This window comes from Triturus cristatus, chromosome 5_2 (assembly GCF_964204655.1).
Source record: "Triturus cristatus chromosome 5_2, aTriCri1.1, whole genome shotgun sequence".
NCBI lineage: Eukaryota > Metazoa > Chordata > Amphibia > Caudata > Salamandridae > Triturus > Triturus cristatus.
Window position 1 is genome coordinate 569,906,510 of NC_140588.1, and position 19,608 is coordinate 569,926,117.

Genomic DNA, 19,608 nt, shown 5'->3' on the forward strand with positions numbered 1-19,608 from the left:
CTGTAAATCAATTTTGAGATGTTCTTAACTACATTTTGCTGAAAAAAGATTATGTTGTTTTAAATTGTATCGATCTGTGTATGAAAACTTTTATGGTTAACTATATCAGTTACCGAATAAAGAATTTTTGATTTGAATTCTAGAGTGCTCATTGTCAGTACAGGAAAACCCCTCCTTTGAGTTTGCTAATTCATTGGAAGGATTTTTTCGCAGCTGTGCACAGTGTTTGATAGGCACGGATATGTGAGCAATCATAATGCTGATAGGTTGTATTTCATTGCACATTCTGGCTTACTTTGTCTGGCTTCTGTAGTGAGAGCGGTAATTGCACACATCTTAGTGGAGGGAACCAGGAAAGACGATGAGAACCATTGGTTGTGCGTGAAAGAATGCATGTGCGTTACAGCTGCTTTGAGTTTGTGTAGAAATTCGTTTTCAAGGTTTTGCAAAAGTGGCCATGTTGACAGGCTGATGTCTTGCAGGACAGAGAGGTATCCAGCATACTTCTTAAAGCATATACCTCTTGCTTTGCTGAGGTATTACTCACGCTGTGCTGGTTGGCAGAGAAAAAAAAAGTTGAAAATCACTAGGATTAAGACTAGGGCTCCCGGGTTTCTGGTATTCATTTTTTTTTACTTTTCCATCTGTATTTATTATATTTGTTTAGCCATTTTATTGGTATTTATCCATATTTAATTTATGGTTTGAGAATAAATGGAGTTGTTGAATGGTATATTTCCACATTTATCTAACTCCTAAAGATGCATTAATACTTTGATGCCTGTTGCGTTTTATCAAATTAAAAAGCCAAATATAACAAACACTACACCAACATGTAATTATTGGCATTATATACAAATATATGTTAACATATGCCTACAACTAAGGGAATCTCATCCTGTTTTTAAATCCCCCTGATGTTTAGCTGCTTAGAAGTTGGTCTGGAATTCATGAAGGACAAAAGAGTCACTTACAAGAAGCACAATTTTGTGTATTTTCCCGCTTTTAAAAATAAATACAGACAGGAAATAGATTGGTTTCTGGCTCTTTTTATCTGTAAAAATCAAAGACAACTGGAACCCTTGATTAAGCCAATGAAGGGTGATTATCGTTTTTTAATCTGATTGAATTTATTATCTGAGAACAGTTGATCTGCCTAGAGGAGAACCCTTTGGAGGGTGAGATATAATAGACAGGTACAGCATAGCAAGCTGTGCCCTGCTCAATACTCATGTGAATGGACCAAGACATTTTTCTACCCTGTGCCAAGCCGGTAAAACTCCTTGGTGGTGTGAGTCGAAGGATTAATCTTCGGTAAGTGAACTTGAGAGAGAGTGGTTTGTAGATCCAAGTCACATTTATTTTGCTTGCTTAATGGAATTGGTTTAGTCACTATGACTAAAATATCTGACATCCAAGATTTGTTCTTTCAAATTGATCTTGGAGACTAAATATTTTAATGTTTGTATTCTTCTGAAATCCCTTCTATGCTACTTTTCCTGTAGCACCTTGGTGCATGAGAAAGCCTCCAGATCAGTTTTTGCTTTCACCCAAGAATTCTCTATACTTGGAAGTAAGGTTAGCTAGAGATGCTTCACCTACTGCTCTCTTTCTTCTTCTGCTCTCTAATTCTGTAATTTATATGGACACGTGGCTGGATTGAGCTGCGGGAAGGATACTACAGCTTCTAAAAGTATAGAGGGACTGGCATGCTAGATAGTAACTGCCTGCTTGAGCCCTCAATCAAACCTTAGAGCATCTGCTTACTTCTAGTGAAATTTCTTTACAGCAAATAAAAGTCCCACGAAGCAGACTTGATTGTGACCCTCTCATGGCTCAGAAAGTGCACCAAGAGACTGTACTTTTCAGTTTATCAATGGTTAGCACTAACTTTCTGGCAGATGATACAACAGACCATTACATTCAAGTATTATTCTTTTGCTGTGGCATTCTTCATTTTTTTATTTTTCTAAGTGGACAGAGAGGTAGCTCTTAGTTTTGTATGAATTTAGCATCAAGAGGTAGGCTCAGAGGTTTCCAAATTTGTTGGGAAGTCTATTAGCATCTTCAAGATAGATCGCCCTGTGTTGAATTTGGCCATCAATTGCCTATTGAAAGGTGGATACTCAATACTGTACTGAGGTTAAGATCTACTGTGGCTCACCAAGAGGCCTGGACAGTTTAGTCATTAAATTGTCCATGAATCAATCAACCTGTCGAGGAGGACCTTGAGTCGCAAACAACACACACCTGTATCCAGGCCCCACCCACCCACAGCGCAAACTTTCAGCAGAGCAGCGAGTGTGATGGCGTTCATAGGTGTTCTTTGACCGCCGTGTGAATGAATCCTTGAGGCAGAGTGGCGCTGGCAAGTATTCTCATGGGAAAGGCACAATAGATTGTGCCGCAGCGGGAAAAGAAAGGCTGCGTTTTGAAGACGGTGCCCTGGAAGGCAGTGAGACGCCATAGCGGGAAGCCGAGGAGGGCTTTTTTTTCCAGCAGCTGAGGCGGCGGTTTGGACGAGGGTGAGACATCGCTCAGCGTGCGTGTGCCCTCAGTTAAAGTGCCTGTTCAGGTAAGAGCCTGCGAGGCAATGTGTATTTGGCCCTAATTCAATTGTCCAGTGCCATAAGGAATTTGGAATTTTTGGCAGGCAAGGTTTTCTCATTTTGAATGATAACAGCTGACCGCGAGGGGGAATTAAAGATATCAAAGAGACGGCTGAATGTGGCTATCTGTTTAGTAGGAATGCTGAGATGGCAGAGGAAGGGCGCAGAGGAGATAATGGGAGCAGGTGGCTGGTGAACTCTGGCGCTTAAATTTTCACGCAAGAATTCTGACATTTACTGACATTTTGAAGTACTGAGAAGTGATTATAGTCAGAGTATCTGCGAGTATTTCAGGAAGCCTCTCGCTCTGGCTCTGAGCTGTGAGTGAGTGAGGGGGCTTTTGTGAGTGGAGACGGGGAGCCTGCACCTACCTGGCTTTGGCAGTTGTACCTGGGTCGCCTACGCTGTTGGTCTCCCCTGCCGCCGACGGAGTTCACGGCCGCAGTTGGGGGAGACTACAGCTCCCAGCGTGCTTAGCGCCACCACCACATGACTTCCGCCTACCTTCGCGCCCGGAGGCGCAGAAAAAGGAGGGCTCCCTCCGCGTCGCGGGACGCGCGCGGGCGACGCCGGGCAAAGGGCAGGCCGTTGTGTGGTCGTTAGGGGGTCGGAAGAGGTCGGGCCGGGCCACCCCCCTAAGTCGTGAGGAGACAATCTAAGCTGCAAGTACTTTCATAACGACTTTAGTAGATCAATCGTGGTTTACAATCTAGTTGTGACAATTCCGTATCTATGTTGCATACTCTTGTTTTAATTGCGATATTGTTTGTTTATTTTAATTGGGAGTATATGTGAGACTGATAAATTTTAAATATTCTCTTGTGCTCTACTGACCCTGTGTTGGGCCACTACTACTAGCTAGCATCATCAGGTAACCCCTACCATTTTCCCGTGATCGTTAATTACGTGATCCCTGGCTTAATATGGCCAAAAATAAAACAACCATGGATAATTGCCTGGTTAAAATGGTGAGAAAGATTAATAATGAAAGAAGAAAATCACTAGGAAAGGAGTCTCTCACAGAAATCTTGCTTTCACCCATAGATGTTGGTAGTAGTCCTATTATGGCGGATTCTCCTAGCACCGAAGCCCCCCCTATTGGAGAACCCAGTAACTTAACTTTACCTTTAGATCATGATGCACTAAACCAAGCCCTATTGGAGATCCCTAGAGAGTCTGTATTACTTCACTCTCCTCCTAAAAGAGCTGTTAGAAAATGTAGGAAAACCCAATTTAAGCGGGGGAGTGCACACCTCAAGCCAGCGTTGGAACAAGGTCAGAGAAGCACTGTGGTTCGCAACGAGACGTTGACTATTAATGATGATGTAAACTCTGCCCTTTTGGGTCACATTGCCAAATTATTCGAGGCAAAATTAGAACTTATGACCAAACCACTTGTGGAAAAAATTGATTTGTTATCTACTGAGGTAACTAGACTGGGTGGTCTTTTAGCCAAGATTAATAAGGAACAGATTATAAAACTGCCAGAGATACCAGTACAACCTGGTCACCCTGCGCAGTCGGCCGTAATAGAGGGAGTAAGTTCACCCAAACTCAGGGAGTTATCGCGAACAGCTGGCAGTATTATTCAGACCAAAGTAGCCCCACCTAGTAGTGCGAGGTCTACTGCCTCTGCGAGAAAACCTTATCATACTAATCTTCCGCCAGACTGTGAACCCTATGTCATTGTCCTTTCAAATGTTCCACCCCTAGACCCTGTAGCACCTAATTTCCAAGAGGAACCACATGACTCACTCAAACGGAAATCAGTCGCTTGGCTGAATAAAAACTGTGGATTCCCCACAAATTTTTCTGATCAAATACTGTCTACTAGACGGGTCCCTTGGATAGGCAATGCAAGGAAAACATGCAAGGGGGACTGTATGATTATACATTTTAGACACCCCCAACATGTCGCAACTGTCCTACTTAGAGCCGCATCATTGGCCTTGGGGGAGAACGATGTGGGTGTGCACCCTTTGGGTTATTTTTATAGCCATTTAGATAGGACATCACAATCCACCAACAAAAGAAGGCCCTTGAGTACCAGTAGAAGCCCAATTTTTCATATCCCAACTGAAAATAGATATATGGCATTGAGCTCATTGGACCAAAATGATTGACTTCCACAGGCTGGGAAAAATATCACAGAGATATCGGCAGAAACCCAGGCGTGGGGGCCTAACCAGAGTATTGAGGATTTTGATTCCAAACTTTTAGTAACACCGAGCCTTTTAGATGTGTTGTCAGATGAGTTGCCAATTGGCGACGAATTTGCTGATGCTCGGTTGAGCGAGGTAGCCGGATTGGGCGTGGTTGATAAGTGTCATATAATGAGTCTGGAGGTAAAGGAAAATAATAATGATGACAACCATGCGGAAGAGGTAAATTCTATAGTCACACTTGAGGATGACATAGTTAGAGATGACATACTAATAGGAACATTTTTACCATGTGTAGAGGAAAACCCAAGCACCAGACTGATATCCTGGAATATAGCTGGTTTATCTAGGAACTTAAAGGACGCAGTAAGGTGTTCTTATATTGAGAACTATGATATTATACTCTTACAGGAAACTTGGATGGTAGAAACTCCCCATAGGCTAGGGTATAAAACTTTTAGCTCTAATGCGATACCGTCAACTAGAGGAAGAGCATCTGGGGGGTTGGTCATCTGGGTTAAAGTCACTTTGGAAATAGATGTCATCCAGTTATCCATCCCCTCTCCTGACTTATTAGGCCTCAAAATTGTGGCAAGAGGAAAAGAAGTTATATACTTAATAAATATATACAATAGACCGTATCCATCAAACAAGGAATCAAAGGTGGTAGAACTCTTGGATTCCATTTTAGACGCATTAGGACAAAACGTACAGGTGTTAGTCGGCGGGGATTTTAACTGTAAATATGAACCTGTTCAGGACCTGGAAACACTATTTGATGAGCAAGACGCTGCCAACGACATCTTGCCCTTAGATTCCATAGGATCAGTTAAAAGTACAATAGCCGCCACACAGATTTTACAGTTGACTGTGTCGCATGACTTAAGGGCATGTAATGGCCGCTTTCGATCTGATAGACCTCCAGTTCCAACTTATTCTAAGGGAAATTGTAGGTCACACATAGATTTTGTAATGGTCTCCCGGAGCCTATGGGGTCTAATAATCGACTTCAAGATAGACAACAGGACGGAGAGTGATCATTTCCCTCTCCAGCTATGGCTAGATCACCAACCTTTCATTACTAGACCGGATGGAGAGGTCTTATTAAATACATCGGTTGGGGAGTTACAGATAACTAACAATAGGCGTGCTCTAAGATGGCCATATATTTTGGGAACAGAAAAGACGTTGATAAACATCTATAATAAATTTGGTGTATGATCGCAGGCAACGGCGGACACAGTGACCGCACTATCCCAAAGTGTACCCTTAGTATTAACGTCCGTAATTTCTATGGGGAAGGTGTGTGTTAGCCACTTCCAGCACCTGCCGTTGTTGGGTGCTAGCTGCTGAGCAGAGAAATACTGAATTCGGGTTTTTGGAGTGGCGCACTACCAATGTATACACAAAGTTGTTATTCACAATGAGTCGCAAAGTCTTTATAGGGACTCGACTGGACGGAGCAGCAAGCAGCCTTTTCTTTGATCTACCAGACCACGAGCTCTTATCAAGGAGGCCCGGACTGGCAAGCAACACGCTACAGTGCACACAAGATAACACTCTCACATGCCCTGAAGAAGTTCATCTCTGAACGAAACGCGTTGGCTGACAATCGTCTTAAAAATGTCAAACATTTTCCAATAAAAGACATTATTGGTTTACTAACTATAAAGACTTTGCGACTCATTGTGAATAACAACTTTGTGTATACATTGGTAGTGCGCCACTCCAAAAACCCGAATCTATAATAAATGTACTGAAACTGTTGGAGCATCCCAGTTGCCCCTATTGGGTACACAGGGTGTTCTTAAATTACACTACAAGCTGGTAGATGCACTAACTCCCCTCTTGAGTAAAATATATAAAAAAGCTGGAAATAGGAAAGGGAACTATCTTGAGTTAGCGAACCCATGGTACAACAAAGATTGTCGAATAGCAAAGTCAAGGTTGATCCAGGCAGTAAAATCAAGGAACCAACTGGATATAAAAAATGGTAGACAGGCTTATAATAATACTATGGCCCAAGCAACAAAAGCTTGGGATGCAAGTATATGGGAGGCCCTCTTGAGCGCGGCCAAGTTACGCGATCAGAGCATGTTCTGGAATTTAATCGCCAAGGGAAATAAGAAGGGTAGATCGCCAAAGGATATCTTCCTAGATGAAAACACATGGTGTGATCACTTTTCCAAGCTTTACTCCAATAACAGGGAGAATTTGGTCCCCGGGGATAAAGAGATTAATTTAGAAACGAGAACTGTTCCTCTACATTTTAGCCTAGAAGAAACCAACCAGGCATTACAAGCTGTTAAAATGGGTAAAGCCCCAGGCCCTGACAAAATTCCCGGCGATTTACTAAAACACGATGTGGAAGTGTGGGGGCCATATATAAATTTTCTGAGTAATTCGATTGCGGCAGGTACACCGATCCCCGAATCATGGAAAGGGGCAGAAATTATTAAAAAAAATTAAAAAGGTGATCGCTATGATACGAGTAATTACCGCCCAATAAGTTTAATAGACATTTTACAAAAGATTTTTGCCAGACATATTTTAAATAGGCTTTTAGATTGGATTGAGGAGACTAAGATACTAACCAAATACCAAGCAGGATTTAGATAAAAAATTAGTACGGTCGACCAGGTGTTTAGGTTTATGTGTATCTGTTGGAAGTATATAAACATAAGGAAGGGTAGCCTTTATGTGGTGTTTGTGGATTTAAGGGCCGCCTTCGACCTTGTTCCGCGCAACCTGTTGTGGATCACACTAAGGAACATGGCGGTCCCAGGCGAGCTACTTAAAGAACTTATCAAGCTACACACAGGGAACTATGCTAAAATTAGATGGGGGAAGGGTGGTGAAATTTCAAGGGCCATACCTGTGGACCGTGGTGTGCGCCAAGGTTGCGTGTTAGCACCCACCCTCTTCTCGCTATATGTTAACGATATCCCGAGCTATCTAAGGAACTGTGCACACGACTCCCCGAAGCTAGGAGGCGAGACGATCACGGCATTACTATTTGCTGATGATACCATTCTCATCTCTCAGACTCCGAGGGGTTTACAAAATTTGGTTGACTCCTTCCAAAAGTATTGCGTGGGGAAGGGGTTAGAAATAAACCCAACCAAAACCAAATATATGTCCATAAACCCCCAAGAAATCCCTCAGGAAAAACCTGTTTTTAGAGAACCAAAAACTGGAACAGGTAGGGAGTTTCAACTATTTAGGACTAATGTTGGATAACAACTTGACTTGGAAAGGGCAGCTGGACAAAAGCACATTATCCCTTAAACAAAACTCAATGCCTATTTTAAAAGTGTACAGCGCTAGCTATTCTAAAGCTATTTCGCCGGCACTTGAGGTTTTTAAAGCGAAGGCTCAATCGGCCGCTCTTTACGGCGCCGAGGTTTGGGGTTACTGCTGTAAAAGCAATTTTGGGAAGGTGGAAAACCACTTTGTATGTAGGCTGCTCAAAATACCGACTAGAACCCCTCTAGTCCCTGTATTCCTTGATATTAACCTTAAAAGAACAGATTATCAAGCTACACTAAGACCACTATTGTATTGGGTTAGGTTATGGTCAACCCCGGAGCGGAGTGATTATAAGAGTGGATTGACTGAAATAATCCAGATTGATGGGCACATGAAAACCCCATGGTTAAAGTATATATTTAAGTGGTATGAAAGACTAGGGCTTTCTCATTTATGGGAGGTTCCCCAGAACATAACATTGTCTTCTAAAAAACTTGTAAAGGATACCTTCTGGTCCTATGTCAACGGTGAGCTAGTGCATAGTTCTACGATTGGCATACTGACCCAGAACTTCCTGAATATAAAAGACATACCCAACTTTGAACAATTCATGGATGAGATTGGTCCACCACTAGCAAAAACACTATATTTGCAATTTAGGTATGGGGTCTTACAGATTAGTGCATACACGTGTAGGTGGGGGGGGGAAAGGTTCTGATTTGTGCACTCTCTGCTCTCTAGGGGCTAAGGAAGATGATGCTCATCTACTCTTCTTTTGCCCGGCATATAAGAAACTGAGGGGTTGTTGGATCAAACCCCTATGTAAACACGTGGGGGCTAGATCCTACAAAGAAGCAGAGCGCATAATCAAGTCCAATACCTCACAACTAGTGGTGTTTGGCACGAGTAGATTCTTATTTAATGTGTACCTCATTAGGAAACGGTCTGGTCATAAACTGTAATGTACGGATGGGAGCCTTTTCCTTTCTCCTTCTGTATAGAAACATGATGCACTGTCCCCTTCAGTCCTAATTGTTTTTAGTTCTGGCTTTTAATTAATTTAAAATTGTTATTTATATTTTTATATGCGGTATTACTCAATCATGGAGACAACCAAAATATTTCTTGCCAATTGCATGTATTAATTTTATTGATAATTATGGTCATGTATATATGAGTGTTTTGTCATTTCTCTCTTGTACTTTGGCTTTTAAGGCTATATTAGCCGAAATAAAGTTTAAACAAACAAATACATTCTTTTCACAATAAAATTCACAAGCATTTCTTCCTGCTATAATTTCATGTTCAATTAAAATCTTTCTATCAATCCTCAATACATGTATTGTTTCACACAGAAATGTTATACACCCTCATAAAGTGTGGATCAGAAGTAACAGGATAGCTTGTTGCGTGTCCACGTGCATATACTTACATGCACAGTGAAGCTTAACATGAAGATCAGAGCTGTTTACTCAGTTACAAAGACTGCCTCAAACTAACACGTATATACCTATAAATTTCATCAGTTAAACTCCCTCGGAAAGCAGGTGTATTTTCTGTATGTAAGTGTCATAGCCCCAAATCCTTTATCGAGAAAGGCACATTGGTGTCATAAAATATGCATTTCCTAAAAGCCACAAATGGAAAGCATCCACAAAACCATTCAAAAGCCTTCATCTGTTCCACTCTGGAAAGTACATTATTTATTCACTCTGTTTCTTCCAGCGCAGAAAGGAGAAAGGACTATCAGCTGACCCTCTGTCCTTGGGTAAGGAGAAGTGGTGGGTGTGCTCTCGTGGTCTCCAGAAAAAGACAGCTTCAGCACTGAACCCGGAGATGTTTTGTATGGATTGACAAAGTGTGTGTCCAGACTATGAAGTGACTGGCCTGCAGCAGACGGTACTAGCAAGGGAGCCAGTTTGGATGGAAACATCTGAATTCTGAGACAGTTCTATTGCTTCATGCATGCTTCCACGGGTGTAGCTTCCATTGGTGCAGCAGGTGTCCCGTACTCTTCGTGCCTCTCTCATATGGTTAACTTCAAGTCTTCAAGCACAGTTTCTTTCCTTTACCTTTTCAATGTTTCACTCCCTCAAATCCACTCTATCCTCCTCTTTTCAGGGTGTCTTCTGCGTACACAGGTTCTTCATCTGTATGTGTCTGTAGCCTGCTCTCCCTTTCTTTCTCTCTTTTTCACACGATTTCTGCTCCTCTGTCCCAAGTTTATTCACCACTTCCTAAACAAACTGCCTATCTTATCTCTGTCTTCCTTTCTATCTATTCTGTTCAGCTCTCACCCCATCTATTCACCATCCCACATAATTCACCCTACACAAATCCACTATACACCACACAATCCCATCCCACACAATTCCACAACTAACAATGCCAATACAACCACATCATTCCAATACACAACACATACATCCACTACACTCCAAACGAAAAGATTAAGTTAAAGACATAGTCATTTGCAATGCTATTAGTTCTAACTCTCGCAAATACGCAACCTATTGCATTGCAAATGCTTGTTAAATATTGTTATAATTTCAGCCCTATGCCAAAAGTGTGGCAAATCACCCCTTGCTGCAATTGCATTAGATAGTAAATTTACCATTTCTGAGGCTCCATTTCTTATAAATCTCCACGGATTCTGTCTGGGCCTGGTGCTTTAGCAGAATTTAAGGAATCAATAGTTCTATTTGTGTCTTCAAGACTAAAGACCACCGTAACAATCCCATCAATAGGTTTTATAATATCCAATTTTTTAAAAACATTCAAGCTGCTATTAGTTCACTTGTGAATGTATACCACATAATTTGCTGAGAGATCTCTTGACGATTTTCTTTAATACTTGGTTGCTCGCATTGTATATTGTGTGAAGGAGTAGCAGATGAGTTATCAAGATCAGATCTTTTTTTGTTTCCCCCTACCTCATCCTCCCCCACTACAAGGACTGATTTATTGATCTATTGATAACACGACATCCCCATCTAGTTATCTTACGCCCCCATAGGTTCCATAATGATTAGGATGCCCATAATGCACGCATTATTCAATGGCATGCTTCAAGTTATCTGTGATTCCCATACAAAATTTAAATGCCTCTATTTAATTTTCTATTTTATTTTTACTTTTTCATATCCTTTTTTCACACCCCATCTTGGACATCTTGGACACTGACGGTTACCAGTCGGTGGTCTAGCCTTCCGTCACTGTCTCCTGGGAGGCAGTAACTGTCCATGTGTCTGTGTGCGCATACAAGCTTCAATTGCCACTAATGATTTATTATTTGTAATTTTATTTTCAATTTGTGTGTGTATATATATATATATATATATATATATATATATATATATATATATATACACACACACACACACGCACAAATTGAAGACATTTGAAACTGTGGTCCGTGTCCGTGTTTTCCTTGGAGCAATCCGGAGTATTGGTGGCAAGTGCAATATATATATATATTCACTGAAAAAAACATAGGTTTCAGGTACGTTATAGTTAGAAATTAGCATTTAAAAAACCTTAGAAATTCACTGAAAAAAACCAAAGTTTTCAGGGACGTTATAGTTAGCTAGACATTTCACTCTTACAAAACCATAGAAATTCGGCCGTTACAGTTAGTTCAGCTAACTATAACTCGCGCACCCGCAATGCACTGCTCATGACGTCACATATTACATCATTCATGGCATGGTCAGTGACATCACTGATGACATCATCCAGTGACTGTGTGTTTCTGTAAAGTTTAAATATCTTTTATATATATTCCAAGATGTATTGAAGAATGAGTGGGTGTATAAGTGTCTGGATGGAGGATTTAGTAGGTGCGTGACTGACTGTATAAGTGAGTGATTAAATGTGTCTTACTGAATGCATGGGTTAGTGGCTAAACTGTGTGAATGTCTGTATCAGTCTCTCTGTTGTGTAAGCTGCTGCATGGGTTGGTCAGTAGCTACATGAGTGTCTGTATAGGTTATTGATTGGTTGTCTGAGTATTTTTTGGTGAGATTCGGTGTATGGGTGTGTGTGGGTGGGAGGTGTGTGACTGTGCATAGATGTGTGATTGATTCATTCACTGGGTGTTTGGGTTCAAGAGTGCATGTGGAAACAGCTTTATGGGTACATGAGTGTGTGTACAGGTGTGTTGGTGAGTGAATGGATGTCTCAGTGGTACATGTCCAAGTAACTACATATGTAAAAGGCAGTGTCTGTGAGAGTTGAAGTATATAAATGACTCTACATGATAGTCAGTGATTGTGAGACTGGCTGTATGGATGATTGTGTACTTGTTTCTCTAATTATATAAGAGAGTAAATATGCGTTAGTATCTATATGAATAAGTGAGGTGGTGTGTGTATAATTGTATAGGTGAGTAAATGGGAGTTTGATTGATTCTTAGCATGACTGACTAGGTGTGTGAGTAACTGCATGGATGAGTGGCAGTGTGTGAGTGTCTGTATAGGTGTATGAGTGCATATGATAGTGTTGTATTGATGAGTGACTGCATGTATGAATGATTGTATGGATGAATGAGTGTATGTGTGTGTAGACCTAGGAATCAGTGAGTTACTATGTAGTAACTGGTATTGGTGTGTCAATGATTTAGAAAATGGTAGTCTGTATTTTACAGTGGGTGTATCAAAGGTTATATTAGAGTGTGAGGAGGTGCATCAGATTTTCACGTGGATGATGGCATCAGTGATGTCACTGACCATGTCATGGATGATGTAATATGTGACGTCATGAGCAGTGCATTGCGGGTGCGCGAGTTATAGTTAGCTGAACTAACCATAATGGCCCTGAAACCTATGGTTTTTTCAGTGAATTTCTAAGGTTTTTTAAATTCTAATTTCTAAGTGACATCCCTATTAAGTCCCCTTGAATCCTGAAGGTCCCTGGTGGCCAAGTAGCCCACCAGGTACATCCAGTAAGCACCGCAGAACTGCGTTTCAGAGAGGTGTTCTGAGGCCATGACCCCTTTTACACCACACTGCAAACGTGGCTTCTGGCGCACTGCTGCTCAGTGGATGAAGTCCACTTGTGTCTTGAGGTCCTCATGACACAAGAGGACCTCATCGCCCCACCAGCAGTGCGCCAGAGGCCACGTTTGCAGAGTGGTGTAAAAAGGGGTGTGGCCACGAGGCACCTCTTCGCAACAGAGCCCTGTGGCATTTACAAGAGGTACCTGGTGGACTAGTTGGCCCCCACGGGAAAGCAGCCTACATGGAGAAAATAGCCTCCCTTCAGGCGCCCGGCTGGGCGCCGTCCCCACCAATCGCAACACTGCCATCGCAACGTTGTGATGAGCTTGGGGAGGGGAGGGAGGAAGCCTGTGTCCAGACATGGGATCTGGACAGAGCAGCAGCATCAGAGGCGGCAGTGCGTGACCCGGGGGAAGGTACGTTTTTTTAATTTCAATTACTGTCCCGTCCTTTATTTTAATTACCGTCCCGGGCTGCTCCCCTCCCACCTCCCCCATGCCGGCCGCGTCTGAGAACCAGATACACAAACACTTCAGGGACGGGGCAGCGGGAGCGGTTTGAGCTTCCAGGTTATCCGGGAGGAAGTTTGAAACAGGCGTAATTTCTAGTTTTAATCTCTTCTCTTGAGTTTTTCAAACTAGATTCATGTCTGATGCTCCTCCGATGCACAGATTCTAGGCGCCAGGTTATCAGGCACCCTGTAGCACTCATTAGGAGTATATGATGGCATAACAAACGTGGTCAATGTATGCAGCGCGTTGCTCTGTGCACTTACCACAATTTTGGGGCCTCACGGAAAGAAGTGTGATTGCATCAAAAAATGACATACCGCAACCTTTTTTGCACTGGATAGCTGTGCCCATTAGCTGTTTCATATTTTATATGTATTAATTTCGCTGTAATTTCATATTGTCGGTTGCAGTAAGGATATTATAGAAAGTGGAGATTTGTGCGCGCGCTACAGCTGTCTAAGGATGTTTTACCGCTGTAAATAACAGACCTTATTCCCATCCATTGATGGAATATTGTAATTCTCGGAAGGACTGGACCTCGGACTCAGTAGGATGAACATGCATCTCTGCAGATGAGGCAGCAACCCACCAATCTATCACACTAGCGTCAAAGAGGCATCCACGGCTGAGGTGCCCTCAAGCACCACAGAGCACTGAAGCATTTTTCCTAAGCAGCTCACCTTACAAAGCCACCCCAGCTTGTGGGCCCCTAATCACTCAGATCATTTTCTAGGAAGAGAGCAGAGTTCATTTAAACGCAAGTGTTTACATAAAGATGTGTTTATCATTTTAAGTTAACACAACAAGACTTAATTCAGCAATTTGCTTTTCATGGGGACAAGGCTAGTAGTCGGGGTGGGTATTGGGATGGTTGTGAAAATGTGAAACTGCAAGTTATCTGTAGTTCACTCAGTTTGTTTTTAGGTCTCTCTAGAGCCAGCGCATGCGCTGCAAGACATTTAGTAGGGGCTTCGAAAAGTGCTACCACAAGCTGCTTTGGCTGGTCTAGCGCTTGCGTTCACGTGCGCGTGCACCGCCAGCTTTCAGCGATCGGGCGCCATCTGCCTTTCCTCTCACTTGATTGCTTTCACGCTCCTCCGCCCTCCCCTCCCCCGCCGTCTCGTGCTGCTTTCACTTTCGAGTGCGGCCAATGCTTGTTTTATAGTTACAAATGCAGTTAAGTCTATTTAACCCCCGAAAGCACAAATGGAAAATAAAATAAACTGACAGCCATGAACAAATCAACTGGATAATTTCTTCACAATAATTTACTCCAAATGTTTAATTGGCATTTACACATATGTCTTTCAACCAAATTAGTCGTTTTGGGTACGAATTTCTTTTTATACCTTGTACGCCATCTTGTGGCATTTTCTAGTAAATACACATTGAATACTTCAGTACAAAGCCTACCAATGAAACGAACCTTCTTCTTACTTTATGTGCTGATGGTGCTAAGCTTTTTCCAAAAATATTTGCAAATTAAATTTCAAGATTTTTGTCCCTATGGGTAATGCTCTCAATCTGTAAAATCCACTGTTTTCACTTTTCTGTAGCAAAAATTCCAGATTGCCTTCTCGTATTTTGAATATTATATTAATAATGAATAGCGAAAGAAGCAACTGGTGATCGTGTAAAGCGCTCGGATACCTCCGGGTCTAGTTCGCGCTATATAAAACTCCACAATTTTTTTTTAACCAAAAACATAATTAAGGGATGATCCAACTGATTTCACATTTCTGCCGAAGCAATTCTCGATAGCTTTCTCGTATTGTGAATATTATATCATTTATACCCCAAACTGTAATTCATCAAGCATCTCTATTCAATGATATGTTCTATTGCTCTTAATTTATTCAGAATTTTTTATTTTTGCAGTTGGTTAAACTTCATATAGTATACTTATTGTCACGATAACAATTATCAACTGTTTTGCTCTATTATTCCCACATTTGCAAGCTAAACATTTAGAAACCGATGCTTGTGGTTTCTAAAACAGTTATTATGTCTTACAAAAGTTTTGGTTTTTAAAAATGCAGCTTGTCCAAGAGCGTGCTGGGAACGCTGCCATATACAATCCTTGACTGACAATAACTTGAAACCAATTCATACGATGATTTAATAAAAATCTAGATATGCAAATATAAATTATTAAAATTGTTGGAATTCATTTTTTACATGCTAAAATTTTCCAAACCAGAAAGAAACAAAATGGAGCATTTCTTATTTGAAGAGATTACCAGCTAACAGCTGCCTTACTGATTCTCAATTCCAAAGAAAGCAGATTGTGCTCCTGGAATGTTTTCACCACAGGATCTATCCACATTGGACACAAGGCTGGCTTTAGTGCTATTGGCACCTGGTGCGTCAATCATTTTTGGCACCTCCGCACCATATGATCACCTCCTCGGTTTCTCCAACTACCACCGGGCAAAAGTGTCTCTCTTCTCTCTAATTATAAGTTGTTGCTAAACACAGTGCTCCTGAGGTCAGCGCCCCCCTACACAGGTCAGCGTCCAGTGCGGCTGCACCAGTTGCCCTGCCCTAAAGCCGGCCCTGAGTGTACATGAGACATTGACATCAGGATTAGCCATTTCTGGTCTCGCTAGAGCCAGCGCATGCGCATGCGCTGCTCTGCGAGACATTTAGTAGGGGCTTCAATAAGTGCTACCACAAGCTGCTTTGACTGGCCTAGCGCTTGCGTTCACGTGCGCGTGCACGCGCGCAACCGCCAGCTTTCAGCACCCGATCAGGCGCCATCTGTCTCTCCTCTCACATGATTGCTTTTACGCTCCTATGCCCCTCCCCTCCCCCGCCGCGTTGCACTGCTTTCACTTTCGCGCACGGCCAATGCTTGTTTTATAGTTACAAATGCACTTGTATACGTAGATTTACAGTGCAAACCTTACTGGGCCGCAACTGTTGAGCACAATTAACATTTTTGCACATTTAGAAATAGATTACCAGGCTAGTATTAGGCTAGTCTAATATGGGTTTCCGGTTAAAGAAGGAAGTAGACCCCTCTCTATTCGGCAAGAAGCTAATGTTTACACTCCAGCACTAAAAAACACATTTCCAGTCCTGTGTACTCTAGGGAGAGCCCGGTTGGTAAGTGCTTGGTACACTGGATAATATTCTGTGCACATATCTTCATATAAGCATCAATGTCACTAGGTTTGTATGGCGGCAGACTTCAGCTGCCATTTTTAGGTCTCGGCTAGCGATGGCTGCGCTTGCGCAGTCTCGCTCGCGAGAGATAATGACTTGGGAGAAGAGGGGCTTGAACCCGCCCCTCTTCTACCCTGTTCTCCATTGGCTGGCCTAGTAAATGCTGGCCAGCCACTGGAGAAGAGGTCCCGTCACTCCAATCATGCCCCGTCCTTTTCGGATCGAGGGGCGTGTTTTTTGCGAAAAGTCTCAGGGAGGAGACAACATCAAAACACTCCCCCGAATCCGAAAAGGACGCTCCCTTTCTCCGAGGCATTTCTACTCTGCCTCGGAGAAAGGCGGTGGTGTGCTTGGCTCTCCCGCTTTCATCAGACGCCGTCACACTTGTTTCTCTTTAAGAGACATCCCTCGTAGAGATTTCCGAGAGACAGCCAACCATATTTTCTCTAACAGCAGCAGCACCTCTCGCCCCCCCCCCCCTCGTAGGGTCTGACGTCCCTCTTGTCTCCCAGAGAGACAGTGTCAGCTCCTCTCTCGCTCACGCCATAGGTGAATTCTAGACACCTCAAGTGCTCATAGAAGCCCACGTGACAAGGTTGCGAGTTTTCTCGCTATAAGCTTATCTGAATATTTGTGTGAGCGCAAAGGACATACTAGCTCTATTGTACAGCGCTCGCGGACCGCGCTTTATAAAAATGCACTAAATAAATAAAACAAATTTAAAAAAAAACGCCGTGCGAATGGGGAAGAACCGCCTCGTGGCTCCCGCCAAACAATCACTGCCCGGGTCCAACTCCTGCCCACCAACAAGTCCGGCAGAGATTTGCGGGCAGGACAAGCCGTGCGTAGGGCAAGTACTGCCCCTTGGCTCCGGCCAACCAATCACTACCCGGACCGCGAGGTCCAACTTCAGAGTATAAACTAGAACATCATTCTATCCAGACAGTAACAGAAGGGAGGAGCCGCTGACACTGCGAGGCCGGCACCAACCGAGGAGCTCCCAGAGCTGCACTGATACCGCCCCGGCCCAGCTGACATGACCCTCCTGCGCTGCCTCCCGCTTCTCTGCTGCCTTGGGCTCCTGCAGGGAGCAGAGCCCCGGGGGCCCAAGGGTGAGTGTCAGGAGGGCACTGGAGGAGCCCTAAGGTGGGAGGGAGACCACAGGGGAGTGTAAGGGGCCCTGGTGGGGCCCCGGGTGAAGCTGCACAGATGCTGCTCCACCCCGCCGACATGACCCTGAAATAAAAGTGAATTTATTTTAACACAGTTTAATTAAGTAGGATAATTAAAGAGCGTCGTTGACTAATAGTGGAAGGCAAGTATAATCCAGGAATTAACCAATAGTGGAAAACATCCAAACAGTATTTGCATGATAATTCACTTAACATATTGGTGAAATTTATTCACAATGCTGGGAGGACACGGGAAACAAGTTCAGGATGTGCGGGGTGGGGGGGGAGGATGTGCGGGGGGGAGGGGGTTGTCAATACGCAGTTTTGCCACAAAGTCGATACCTCCCGCTTCAGATAGCCGAGACCATGACAGTTGAACCGTGAAGGCACCGACCTGATTTCCCGATACATTTTTATTGCAGCCCGCCTCGACAGAAGCGAGGGTGCGGGTAATAAGGTGAAACCGAAGAATCGAGTTTGCCAACCCTTTGAAGCAGGGCGGGCAGTGGAAATAAAGCCAAGGATAGTTCCTTGCCTCTCGTGCCCTGTTCAATGTTTAATTAACTTAGAAGGCAGACAGACAACAACGCTTCTTGCCAGTGTTCCGACTACGCATCTCACAGAAAGTGTTCATAGTGTCACCTTAGCCCACACAATTACATCATCTAGAGTGGGAGACACACGTCCGGGGGTGGTCATTCCTTCGTAAGCGGTAATCGGCAACACATTTAAAATGCGTTTTAATTTTTTTATTTACACTTGTTGTTTGGAATATTTAAAGATGACGGATAAAAAAGCAGCTTCAGGGGATGTTGCTTATTTTGACAGAGAAAATCGGTCAGGTGGGAACCCTGACTGCGCATGCCTGGCAAGTGGCAAGAAAAAAAGAATGAATGCTACTGTAGTGATTACAGCACTATAGTATTTGTGCCTTTTTAATTGCAGCAGGCACTATTAGAACTGTGTTGCTTCTTATTTGAGTGCAAAGTTGAGACGGACTCCTCGAAAGACCGTTGCTTTTGTTAAATGCCAAAAAGAGAGGATGTGCATCTCTTGTCCTGCTTGGGTGTTGGTACCCTGGTCCTTTTGAGGCCAGGAAAATGGGAATTCCTAGACCGAAGCGGTTCATGCCCTGAGCCCCAGCCCTGTGTTTATATGGGCATAAACCCACAGAACAACTGTGTTCTAACCTAATTAAAACTGCTGGTAGCTGCCACTCTCCCCCTCTTACGACAAACCCTTGTCGTGACATAATAAACGGGGGCCTCTAACAGAAGGAACGACACAATTAGTACAAACAGTGGGAAAGGAAAGCCTACCCCAGCCATGCCCTTGAGGCACACAAGTCCGCACCCCCCCCCCCCCCTAGTCCAGTTACTGGTCTCTGTCCCTCAAACTAGAATCCTTAAATGAAAACACTTTCTTAAAGGGGCGGTGGTATTTTTTGCCATTGTGCTGGTATCAGTGATCTATCTATCTATCTATCTATCTATCTATCTATCTATCTATCTATCTATCTATCTATCTATCTATCTATCTATCTATCTATCTATCTATCTATCTATCTATCTATCTATCTATCTATCTATCTATCTATCCATCCATCCATCCATCCATCCATCCATCCATCCATCCATCCATCCATCCATCCTGGGGGGTGGGGGAACTCCCCTTACGACATATATGGTCGGTCGCTCGTCACCAGTGGCGCCTCCTTTCAGCAAGAAGACGTCATGGGG